Below are 14006 nucleotides of genomic sequence, written 5' to 3'. Positions count from 1 at the left end.
GAGGAAGAGATGGACTCACATTGTCCTTGGTGTCTTTGGTTGCAAAGAACAGAGAGCACAAGTCAGATGGAACTGTTCAGGCAAGCAGAGCAAATGGTCAGCTGTCAGCTAAGGGTGCCCTTCACCAAGACATATGATTTACACGAAACCTGTCCAGCAGCACTGCAACTTCTCAACACACTTTCCTGCTGAGGAGGCAATCAAAAGCCCTTTGAGTTTAGAGTCCATGACTTCAGTGGTTTCAGTGCCTTCAGACTAAGTCCATGCTTGATACTGTCTCAGGTACTGGGCTGCCCAGGGAGCTTTTCACTGCATCAATACTGCCAAATCCCCTAGTATCTGACCATCCCAACTGCATTACTGGAACTGCCCTGGAAAGGTCCATCACTAACCTGAGAGCAGAAGCAAGGTACACAGTAGGACAGCCTTCTCCAGCTGAGATAGTCTTGAAACTGTGACTGTTTGCCATCTTGTGGTGAATGATTTATCAGCCCTTATTTAGTTTTCCACTGCAATGCTCCACTGGTATTAAAGTATAAAGCAAGTTTTTTCCATATCTTCTTCCTCCTCCTTTCACAAAATCCCCATCTGTTCTCAGGCCTTTGTTCTAGAGCCCTTTTCTTCCTCAATGATTTAATAGTGTCCTTTAACTCTTCTCCAAGTCCAAGCTTAATGAGATGAGCCTTCTGTTCATTCACCAGTGTTAACTAACAGGGCTTTCACCCAAGGGCAGGGACAGCAGTATGAAGCAAGGTGCTGCATCTGCTACTGCATCCGTGTAGTCTTGTTTCTACTTCTCCCAAATAATTTTCTTCCCCAAACCTTCTTTTCCTCCCCAAACCTTATTTTCCTCTTATATAACTAAGGGTATTGTGCTAGGCCACTGACACTATCTACCCTGACTTGGATGACTGAATGTATAAAGAAAAAAAATATAGCTTCTCTGAGTGAAGAAATTACTGTCATGCATTGCTAGACTACTTTCCTTTAACTGCTCCTCTGAATCTTTGCTTTCTGCTTTGCTAGACCATCCTTGCTCTTCTAGCAGTAGCATAAAAGAGATGTTTGTGATCACAAGCTGGCACTTTTATTATTGCAGGTTGTTCAGCAAGCTCCTGCCAAAGTGTCCAGCCCAGACTCAGAGGTACATTGAAATGATACTGCATGGAGCTGGAGAGAGTATGGACACATGTATAAGGATGTATGTACAGCAGTTGTCCTTCATCTCTGAGCTGATAGAGTCATACAACTGCTGCAATTTTTCTGAAATAACCTAGATACTATCACTTTTACTGCATGGACGGGAATAAAAATAATTAAAAGCAGAAAAAAACAGCAACACAACCCAGCTCTCATATATTACAACCAGAGGAATAAGGAGTTAGTCTTTCTTTGTATTTTCAAAGTCTGGGCCACAATTTAAGGCAGTGATTATGTCCATACTGCTAATTATAAAGCAGTTTTGAGGCCAAATAACCTGGACTGGGTGTGTGCATGTGTCCACACTTCATGGCATGGGTCCTAAGGCCACAGAGCATCACATGTGATCCACAAGACACAATTACTGAGTAATTTCCCTTTTTTCCCATTTAAAAAAAATCTGAAGTGCAGGCAAGTCTGTGTTGCAATCCATCAGAAGAATCAAACATAAAGGCATTTCTTACAGTAGAAAACAAAGGTTATATTTTACATGGCCTTGTGAGGCCATGAGATCTGAAGTCACAGAGCCCTCTGGGAGCAGACTGGAGATCTGTGGAGGATCCCAAGTTGACAGAATTGAGACCAGACTGTTGAAATGACACTTGGCACACTCTGGGTCAGCAAACTCTGCCTGGGTATTATCATGGACCCTGCAAATCTGCTCAAGCCAAAACTTCCAGGGCATGTATTAGCAGTGAAACAAACTGGAAAATCCACATGTTCAGCATGCAAGTAATCCTTGTAGGGAATTTTTTTTTAAAAAAAAATTACTATTAAATAATCATATTAAGAATCCTCAGCATGTTTTCCACTCATATACACAGATGTCCTAAACACAGTCATGGTCACTGTCTCACCCTGTTTGGGCTCCTGCTCACTCTACAGTGGCTAATTACAGACAGAAAATGATATTTTGCTGCAACTTGGTTTACCCTCCTCTGAAAATATTCATCCAGTAGTCTAAGCAAATGGACACCATGGGACCACAAGGGGTTGGACTCACTCAAAGGAAATATCAATGCTTTAAACACTCCAGAGCCTTTTCCACTTAAAGAAAGTGGATACAGAGAATGAATTCCCACCCTACCACAGTTCACCTGTGTTTGGGGTTCTGTGCTGCTCTTCTCTGCCCTGTTTCCACTTGTGTTTTATAGAATCTGTGTTATGTCTCCCTTTTCCTTTCTCCCTGTCCTTGTTCTTCAATCCTTGGCTGTAGAAGTCTCTGGGGCACCTAATGTCAAAGTGTTCAGTTCTTTTCCCCAGGATCAGGATTGACAAACAGAGAGACAGTTTTCACGTTCGGACTTAGGATGTTTACTTTTCTTATCTATATTACATTTTTGCAGACAGTAAGCACTTCTACACACTAACCTAACAAGCTACAAATGGTGACCTAGGGCTCTGTCCACAAGGCCTTTTAAGCATAAATTATCCAGTTATCAAATGTCAACTAATTATTTTTTACTTTTTACCCAATAACCAAACACCTGTGTTCCGCACTGCGTACTTTTCTGTCCAATCACCCAATACCACCCAAAACCATGAAGAGGAAGGAAAAAGGCAAAGACAAGCCAACACCCAAGAACCTTCATCTTGTCTCTTATTCACTACTATATCTCAAAATCTAAACTCTATATTTTTCACCCAGTGACTTAATATAATTCTATCTAATTCACACATTCACATTCCCAGCTCCTCCACTCAGTTTTAGAAGCCTTCTCCATGGTCTTAAGTTAAATCCAGTGTTCTCTTGAGTGTCTGTGCCTGTAGCACAGAAAGCATGAAATTCTCGGTGTCCAGGGTTCCCACACTTGGTAAACACAGTCCAAGACCAGTTATTCAGCTGATCCTTCAGCAGCAGACTCTTAACAGGATTTGGGTTGAATCAGTGAAAAGTTACCCAATATTAATTATTCATCAAATGCAGAAATAAACAGCTAGAGTGGAATTCATTCAACACATGTGAAGCAAATATCCACAAGTAGGAGTAGAATAAAGCTGTGTAAAAAAAACAATAAAACTGGAGAACTGATATGAAGAAAGATAAAAATCTATAATAAGAGAAGGAACACAAAGCACTATTTTAGAGACTACAACACTAAACAATTAATTCCATTTCAAAAAGTGGAATATGAAGCAAAATATCACCAGTAGAGGCTGCAAATTTATGCAACTCAGGAAGATCAGTGTTCTATTCAAAGACTATAAAATGTATAAAGAAAGATATACACCTACTAAACTAAGAAATTTAGCTATACACTAGGAGAATATGTTACTTTCTATTAAAGGATTAAAGCCATGGACAACATCTAATCATTCATGGGCATCCAGCCAGCCTTTCCTCTGAATTTACACTAATTTTTAGTAAAGTACTTTGAAAAGAATTTAATCCTATCTTTTCAAAAGGTGTTACTTCCTCAGAGAAAAGAGAGATGTAATCTCTAGCCATTTGCATCATTTCATTGCAATCTGTGGGGCTGCGCTGATCTATAATATCTGAAAAAGTTGAATAAATTATTCTCCTTAGACCATTAGTTAGCTTTGCTTAAATAAATTCAATATACGTATTAAAAACAAATGAACAAAAACCCCAACTACAACAAATCAGCTGTCAGCACTCTGATACTGCAACTGACACTAGTGATTTATTTTGTTCACTAAGATTGATTACTGTCCCTGATGTATAGGCATCCAAGGGCAGAGCCCATCATTTTTGCATAGTGGAAAGCCATCCACTGCAACAAAGTTCTAGTGTGCTCTGTGCTAATATTCCTTGGAGGTTTGAATACATTAAAAAAAAAAAAAAGTGACCAAAAAGGACAGGGAGAGAAAGCTGCTGTTTTCTAAGTTACAAGTCTGGATAACAGAGGCCTCAAAAGACCAATAGGCAAGATGTACCATAAAAAAATAATTTTGCTTTCATCTCTTTAGCTCTCAGGTTAATTAAATAGCGTAATAGGATTTTTGGGTTTTTGGTTTAATGTTAAGGGGGTTTTGTGTGGATCTTTTGGGGTTTTTTGGGTTTTTTTTCTTTCTAAGGAACATAAATTATCCAACATTTGAAGTCTAGCTTGCTGCTTTGAGAAAAGCAACATGGGCAATAATTTTTTTCTTCATTAAAATGGATAATCTATGCTAAACATGCCAGACCAATCTCTTCCTGTCCCTCAAATGCTTGAATTTATCCATTCAGCAAGACAGCCCAAAAAGAATTGTCAGTATCCATCTGGCTACCTGAAGTACATTGAGGAGCAGACCTAAATCTGCCTAATGAAAGGGAAAAAGCTCTGCTTTAGGAACATTGGGATGAAAGGCTGCTTTTTCTGAAAGTGTTAATGTGTTATTCACACCTTTCTTTGCTCCTCTGACATTAAACAGTTAATCATGGTTCAAGGTTTATGTGATAGTACATAGGTCTGCTTTTACCATAGCAACCACATTATAGATGATGTTATTAACCATAGATGAAAACCAAGCAAAACAGAAAGATTAAAATACCTGGAATTCAAAAGTGATATTTTTCTCCAGCTTGGAAAAACTCCCTTTTCTTTCATTTACATCCAGTAAAGTCCTTCAGAGAGAATAGTGCCTGAAAAATAACTGCATGCACCAGGAGCTTTTCTTGTTAGAAGTTAAATAAATTCACATTTATGAGGAAACCTTTTTAGGCTGCTTTGTAAGTAGAGGAGGCTTTCATACAGCACTAAATGCCTGAAAGTCATTTTAAGGCCCTGTCTTGGGTTGCAATGCAAGATATAACCGAAAGTATGTATTCTATCACTATGTGTTAAAACCAGGTAGGGCAGTTTTCTTTATCTCTTTCATAACCCATTCCTCATAACTGGGGGATATCTTCAGTTAATAAGCCAGCTGTTAAAAACAGGTAGGGCAATGTTCTTCATCTCTTCCATGACCCATCCTCCCTCCAGGGGGATCTCTTTTGTTAGTGGGCCATTGAGTCTCTCTGCATGACTGATAAAATTACATCATCCCATTGAAAGATGCTCCATCCAAAGGAAAGAACCAAGCATCTAAACTTGCATATCTTTGGAGTCTCAGAACACCACAGCAGCCTTCCTCCACTGAATTCCCAGAAGAGAGAGACTGGAACCAATCTATACCACTGGCCCTTCAGAGGAAAAATATGCCCGTCTACAGGATCATTGCTTCAACCAAACCACATCTCTCACTCCAGGAGGCCTGCAGCCACCATTTAACTGGACTGCTACCTGTCTAACCTGTCTATTCTGTCTCTGTCAGTTATTATCTGTGGGGTTTTTTGTTGTGGTTTGTTTACTTTTTTGTACTACTGCATTTTTTTTTAATGTTCCTAGTAAAGAACTGTTATTCCTATTCCCATATCTTTGCCTGAGAGACCCTTGATTTCAAGATTATAATAACTCAGAGGGGTGGGGGTGGTTTGCATTTTTCCATTCCAAGGAAAGTTTCTGTCTTCCTAAGGAGATGGCTGTCTTTTCAAACCAAGACAGGCCCAATTAAACAATTCAGGTTTCTTAAAAGGGTTTTAATGTACCTATGTGTCAGGTGCAAGCAGTTTATTAGTTACTTGATTTTTGGCTCAAGATTAACATTTAATAAGGTAACTCCCATTTTTTAAACAAACAGGAAAATACACGTAAGGGACAGTGTGATGTCCTATCTCACTGGGTGAGCCAACATTTGCCCTTGGTGCATGAGCACACAAACTAGTGATAGATGACCCCCTCACTCTCCCTTGTGCTTTTTCAACTTGAGATGATATTTCTGAGCATGATTGTACCCCTTTCTAGGTCCTTCTTGTTCCAGGTCTTCCAGCACACTGATCATCTAGCTCAGCTGACTCCAAACTTGCCTCCTCTTGCAATCCACAGTTCAGAAACCAAGAGAGGTACCTGGAAAGGAGGAGCTCCCAGACACAGAAGGTTTGAATACTTGAAGGTGGTTATCAGTCAGTTAATGCAGGAGAGAACCAACTTGCTACTCCCAGGGGTACACTCATAGGTCAACATTCAGTGTAAGATCCCTGCACAGGATGAAGTGGAGGCACCTGAATGAGGACTAAGGGCTCTAAGACCCTTAGACCTTTGTTTCTTTTATTTGTAGAAAAATTACATATTTATTCCCTGTAATCCTCCTATTAATCTAGCTTTTAAGCAGCCCCAAAAATAATCATTTCTTCTGTTCTGTTCTATACTGAGACTCCATTTTTGACAATCTCTGACCTAAGAATATTAATGGGAAAAACCTTTTGGATTAAATAAAATCAGTTCATTCATCCCTTATGTCTTAAGTTTTGGCTGCAAGGCTCACGTCCACCCTGATAATTTTCTAGTCTGATTTATGCAAGCCATGAAATTTCATCAAGTGGTTCTCCTTATAACTTTTATTTAATTACATACATTTTAGAAATATTTTCCTGTAAAAACGTCAAGACATAATGATCACATCATAGAGCTAAACAAATTCTTTCAGTAGTTGATTAACCTTCCTGCAAAATGAAAATCTTTTGTAGTTTGAATTTGACTTATTTTATATTTTAGGTGGTAAATATCCATATAACTCCCTATGTTAGATAAAAATAATCCTCTAGTGCCATTTTCATGTCACTGTCTAAACTTACCTCAACCTCCTTAATGTCGAAAAGGTAGTAAAGCCAAGGCCTCACTTCTGTTTATGATTCCACTGCCTCTAGATATCCTATATTTGTTTTGTAATTCCCCAGCTAGCCACCCAGCTAGGCCTCTGCTATGATCCACTTTTTAAAGTGAGTTTTATCAAAAATTTGCTTGATTTTTTTTTTAAAAAATATTTATTGATAAAACAAGATATAGCCATTGTTTATAAGATTGTTATTTTTCATTCTAACCACATGCCAAGAGTTCAAGGTATACAAGGTAAAATGCAAATTTTTTTTTCTATTGTGTTTTTCTGGAAGAAAACTCTAACACCAGCACTACAGATCCCTTTCTAAGCTACTGGGATATGCTAAGATTTTAAGTATAATTTTTTTAAATTTTTCCCTACCCAAAAGAAAACAGACTGGTGAGAGAGTAATACAGATTGTTAGCAGAACTCTTCACCAAATACAGTCTGCTCTTAGCTCTTGATGAATTGCAAAACTTGTCAGTCATTAGCATAAACTAAGCCCAAGAGCTTATGGGCCAGCAGATGAGAATATCAATCAACTTAAAAATAAATATATAAATTGCCATGGAAAGCTAGGAAATACCTGCCTAAAGACCTTTGCCTTGTTTAACTGTGCAATTGCAGCTTGATAGATGCAAAGCTTAAAGCAGGAGACTTGCTTGTCAGAAAATCAGATAAGGAAAACATAGTGCAATAAGATTTGTTATTAAATGAAGCTTAGTATATCTAAACCACTTAAAAACTGGAGTGAGCAATAATGCTTCCAAAAATCTTAAGCTGTAGTTACTTAAATGGCTTAAGCTCTGCCACTGACATGGAAAAAGATGAGGCTGTAGTTCCTGTCCCTGCCCAGCCATGCAGCCAACCATATCATGGGCTAATCTAACTGAAAACACACTTTGGTGAAACCATATTCCTGTGGGACCTGAGAGCTGACTTGGCTTCTCCTTCTGTTGCACAATTCCAGGGTGTTGGCACAGGGGTTACACTTACAACGGCAGCATAATGAGGCTATAAAGTCATCATCCCATTGTCAACAGAGAAAAGAGGACACTGGAGTCTTATACAGAAAATCCAAGAAAAACTGCCTTCCATACAGGGAACACAAGGAAGGATAAACACTTCTTGTAAGGAAGAGGTGCCCTTTCATGCATCCACAAATTCCCCTATTCTTTCAGATTGTTTACATGGAATAAAATACAAATATGTGAGGGCAAATAAACTGAAGCTTCACAGAGCAAGAAAATGCCATCCCAACCAGTAGACCAAGAGTACAAAGAAAGCAAGCAAATTAGCTTTTAAGGCTAATGCTATTTTCCTTGCTCTGATGCAAGTCCTTGCTGGATGTAAGATGAGTGGGTTTCTGTGATGTATACAAGGCCTTTTTCAATTTCAGAAAGATTAAGTAGGAAGCTGCATTTTTGTACAGAGTAGAGAGAAGGTATATTTTGAAAGGTACTGAATATATATGAGCAACTGTTGAAGAAACCCCTGACAAATTGACTGGAGAGTCTTTCATCTTTCTGTGGCCATCACCCTAAATAGATGCATTGTTTACTTCTGAATCAATTGCATTTCAGCTCCATTTCATTCTAATCAGATAGTCAATAACCCCTGGATAGTATTTAGCATTTGACACCTGGGAAAACATAGGCTCCCAGATTTTTTCTTAATTCCTGTTTGGAAACTTGTATGTTCGGATTTCCTTAGTACAGCTTTCTAGATTTTTTTTCTTCTAAACCAGCAAACCATTGCTACATCAATTGCAGCAGAGAGGGTTTATACAATGCTCTCATCTTTTAATCTTCCCAGAATTTGGAAAATTGCAAAATCTGCTAGCCTGACATACTTTAATGTTTTTTACAACAAGAACAGATCAAGATAAAGTATCTAGGTCTTGCAAGTTGTTTTCCATGATGACAGACAGACATTTAAGAAGGGTGGCTATAAATTTGGGTGCTGCTGCAAGGCATGTGACTTGACAAAAGACAAAGCTGAAACTAATGTTGAAGGAATGATCCAGTGGAACACTGTGTCTAGGAAAAGACAAAAATATTTATCTCCAAATTTCAGCTCTTATGATCCACTTTTGATTTTAATACACGAAGAATTCCTTAAAGAATTAGGGATAACTCCTTGCCTGGTTCCAACCAGGATAAGTTTAATTTTTGCAGTAGTTAGGAAGAGGCATGGCTAGGACCAGAAACTAATCTATACCACCCCATGACATTGCCAGGGAAGAGGGAAGGGAGTATCTTCCAGTCAGGGATAGTGTGGCAGTGATTTGCATATTGTGGTTCCCATATGCTGAGCTTTCCTTCATGTCTGAACTGTTTGCCTTCCTTGTGCACCCTTTTCTTAATATTGCCACTGTACTGTTTGTTTCCTATTTCACTGCTATTTCTAGTAAATTGTTCCTATCTCAGCCTGTAATCTTTACCTTTTGTACCTCCAGTTCTCCTCTCCAGCCTGCTGCAGGGGAAGGCAGGGAGTGTTTTGGTAGGAACAGTAAATTGGCGATCATCATTCCTAAACCATGACATTTCTATTACCTCTGCCCACATCAGCAGTGCTTACTCAAGCAAGTGACCACAATAATGCTTGAGAGCTGTCTCTTCTTACACTGCCCCAGCATCAGAGAAGTCTTAGAGAGCTGGAATCACTGAACAGAATAAAGCTGCATTCATGCAGGGAAATCTCTGCAGAGCATAACAGCAAATTCCCTGCTTTGGAGAGAAAGGGTAAGGCAAAAATTCCGGACGGCTGCCTACACCTCAGATTCGTAGCTAATGGCTGTGCATCCACATAACTAAACAACATTTTCAAAACCTTATTAACCCTTCCAAATACAATGTCCTGATTTACACTAGAGGACCAGGCTGGTTGTCTCAGTGCAACTAATTGGATTTTGACAGTTATACCTCACTGATAAAGGGAAAGAAGAATAAGCCTCAGAGGACTGTTGTTTTTCATGCAAAAGTTGAATCACATTCAGTGACCACTGGAGTAGGGCTGGAAGTAGGGACCAAAGGCAAGTTGGAGGAATAAATTATCAATGCTGAGAATCAGTTTTAGTTGTGAATCAGAGATGGGGCTTTTAGGATGAGCCAGAAGTTAGTGTTAGAGCTGAGCAGAAGACAGAGCTTAAGGAAGCTCCAGGGGGATGGGCAGTTGTGTACCTTGTCTGCCCAAGGCCTGCTCTCTCCACCCCAGACAACCATCTCTTTCCCTCTTACAGCCAGGCCTCACACAGCTGCTTTCATCTCACTTCACCATGATGTTAATCGCATGGGCTTCCTCTGAGAGGTGCCAGCCTTTCTCCTCAGACAACACAAGAAGGCTAAATGCCCAAATTATGTTGACATGGGGGAAAAGTCTTGAAAGTGCTGAAAACCTCAGAGCAGAAATTATTCCAAGATCTGGGTTGTCACCATCATTTGAAAAACAGCAAGGTTTTCCTTTGTCTAGGTAGAGCTAGGAATTCCAAATAGATTAAAAACTCACAAATCCTAGTATGTCATGGCAAACATTTAAATTCACAATGTTAAACGCAGCCAGACACAGAACTCGGGCTGTTTGCCTGCAGGGTCAGCACCATTACTTGAGGACAAGAACATCAACTGTCACTTCACAGTCAAGGCTGAGCACAGTTTCACACATTAAAAGAGGTTCAGCATCTGTGCACTGCACCCAGCCCCAAAGCACAGCATTTAACTTGGAATTTAAAATCAATAGAGTCCAGCTGTCAAATTAATATCTTGCCTCAGCTTGTGTTGGAACATAAAATTCTGCTAATTTTCTGTGACTGTTCACTTGATAAGTTTCAAAAGGCTCTTGTAAAAAAATAACACCAAAGTCATCTGACCAGAGTGCACCCAAGAAAAAAAAAAAATATACTGGAAGAGACCACTCAGAAGAAAAACAAGACCAAGGAGTCTGCAAAGAGCCATGGGCTCATCTTCCTGCCCTCCACACCATAGCTATTCCCACAGGGTGTCATTTCCCTCACCTTGGCCTTCCCCACCAGCTGTGGTTTTCCTGTGGTGGGGTGGCTGACCCTTGCTGGATGCGAGGTACCCACCTGCTCTGTCACTCCTCTCAGCTGAACAGGAGAAAGACTGTACTATAAAAGTCTTGTGGGTCAAGATAAGATTAGGGAAACATCACTCACCAATTATTGTCATGGACAAAACTTTATTGACTTGACAGCATTAGTTTAATTTACTACCAATCAAATCAGAGTAGATAACAAGAAATAAAATCTAAATCTTAAAAAGTCTTTCACCTGTCTCTCTCTTCTTCCCAGGCTTAAGTGTACTCACAATTTTCTCTACCTTGTCCCCATCAATGGCTCAGGGGCACAGGGAATGTGTGCCTTTGTCACTGCCTTGGTATCTTCAGAGCTGTTTGTCTCACATATTCTAACTCCTCTCTCCAGCTGCAGTTTCACAGTATTCAAGAAGGGGTTTCCCCTCTTTTAAAATGCATTATCCCAAAAGCACTGCCACCATTATTGGAGCACTCTTCCTTGGCCAGCAGTGGGTCTATCTTGGAGCCAGCTGGCATTGGCTGTCTTGGACATGGGGGAAGCTTCTAGCAGCTTCTCACAGCAGCTGCTCCTGTACTCCCCTTGCTACCAAAACCTTCCCAGTAGGTCCCCTCAGCAGCCAGGCAAAGCAGGCTAGGGTGTATAGATTCCCTGTGCAGCAGCCACACAAGTGTTGCATACAAGCCATTTAATGAATGTATCAGACTCATTTCTTACTGAGCACTGTGTTAGAGCCCTTTTCCCCATCACTTCCATCTCCATTTGGCATCACAGCCTTAGAGCCTGTTGGAAGAGGAGCACTTCGGCTACCTCATTATACCTTCCTTAAAGTGCTACTGGGACTGCAAAGACGTGACTTTAATGACATGCCTCTTTTGCAATGTTGCAAACATCAGCTAATAAAGTCTCTCAACTTCCTTCTGATCAGAAAATGTCTGTCTTCATACAAGACAGCCAATAAAACTTGGCTTCTGATAGTGCAAGAAGAGTGCCTGGGAAAAAGAACCAGTAGAAAGACCAAGACGTTTTGCTGTTCTAACCCTTTCCTGGTTGTTGGGATTGTCAAGATGGGAGTGAGAGACATTGGAACATTGCATAACCAGTCTCATGGAAGGGTGAGACATTAAAGGTGTTGCATTCAACACCATCACATCAGAAGCTGTATTAATTCTAGTTACAATGCCTTTTATAAAATTCTTAGCCAATCAACTACTTCCACAAAGCTCACTAATAACTTTTTACACCAATCATTGACTATTTCGCATTACATGATTCTGCCGCAATGCATCTTTTCTTATCCAATCATATAATGCAACACAAACCTACATTGATACACCTTAAGCTTCTTACTAACTCAATAGCAGGTTCTATTGTTAAACTTCAAAATTTTTCACTGCTTTGCTCAACATATTTTTTTGCTTACATAAAGCATATTTCTACCTGTTTAAACCATAAACCTACATTCTTGCTTCATGTCTGTGTAACTTTATTGTTCCAAATCTTCAGGCCTTTTTCAGGATCTTAGGTCAAACTTTGTATCCATCTCTATCTCTGAGCCTCTACACACAAGGCTCTGGGAGATTTCCAGAGTGCCTCCATTTCCCACACCCAGTGACATCAGTATCTTGCTCATGTGCTAAAAGCTTGATTTTTATTTCAGGAATTTAGCTGTTCAAGCACTTTTTTTCTTTTTCAGTTTTTCTCTGTGTACTACAAAACCACAGTGTGGACACTGATAGAGATATTTGCATGTTCTTTTAATTGGTCAGCCTAAATAGCATGAAATAATCTATATTAGAAGAGTAGATACATACTGTTACCTATTTCCCAGATGCACTTATCTTTATTTATTTAAATTTTAAATTAAGCTTCATTTTCTTTGAAAGTAAAGATCTGGAGTTAGTTCAAAAAATTACTTTGGATATAACAAAAAAGCACCATCATACTAGGTGTTGGTTTAATTTTCATGCTGTCTAAAGCCCACCTGCCCACAGAAACTATATAGGAGTCTCTGAGCTGCTTGTTTACTTTCTGGCAGATTTCACTAAATGGAGAATGTCCTCCAGGGCACACATTTAGAAACTGACTAAACTCTTTCAATTTGAATTCTCATTTTTCAGTTGGCTGAATAATAGTCTAAGTATGAACCTGCAGCTTGAAAAGAAGAATGCAGCTGTCTGCAAAATGTCACATGGAAAGAAAAATTTTTTCTCCTTTCTGTACGCGAGACAATGGGGTCTAGAGTCAGCTGTGGTACATCAGTTAATCAATGGAGTGAGGAAAAGAGACAGAATTTTTTAATAGTCCAGATGAACTGAAAGGTTGATGAAGCCTCTTAATATCTGAAATCCATTCACACAAAGCAGACAGGTGGTTTATTCAGTCTTTCCTAGGAGAAAAGCTGTTTATTCCACTACAAAGAGTCTCGGAGTAGGGCCAGGATTTGTCTGACTCATGGAAACAGATGGGCAGAAGCTGCTCATTCCATTATCCCTTGAGCTGTGCTTGTTCTGTCAGCATCCTGGCATCTTATCTTCAGGGCTGTGTTGCTGTGGGCACCTGGAATCACATGTTCCCATCCACTACCAGTTTTCATCTGTAAAGAACAAAGTAGAAGTGACAACTTTTGTTATGTCCATGGCTGAAGTGTACCCAGCAATGTGTTACACAGTGTTTTTAAATAGTAAAATAGAATAATCCATACCTATTATACCCAGGTTTAAAACAGAGATGAACAAGCATCTCAGTAGCTGGACTCTAATAAAAATTGAAGCAGTGGTGCTGATTCGTGCCTTTTGAGACAGGAAACTGGCTAAGTATGTGAACTTGTTCTTTCAATGAATTCTGAGTACTTATTGAACTTTCATGTCTCAAAAATGCCTAAGCTTGCATTTTCTTCTTGACATTTTCAACTGAATGAAATAAAGAAGAATTTTGCTTCAAAACCAAGGAAATTTCCACTGAGTTTTAAGACTTTAGAAGCATTTCAGATTTGTCTAGAGAGAGGGCCAAATTCCTGTTTATTGTGTCTCAAGCTCTCTACATCTTCCTGTGACAATTTATCTTAAAAGACATCAATATTTCAAGTTAGCAGGAGGCTTTGATGAATATG

The sequence above is a fragment of the Cyanistes caeruleus genome, chromosome 2, assembly GCF_971803275.1.
Source record: "Cyanistes caeruleus chromosome 2, bCyaCae1.hap1.1, whole genome shotgun sequence".
NCBI lineage: Eukaryota > Metazoa > Chordata > Aves > Passeriformes > Paridae > Cyanistes > Cyanistes caeruleus.
The sequence above is the reverse complement of the archived record's forward strand: the minus strand, read 5'-3'. Positions refer to the sequence as shown.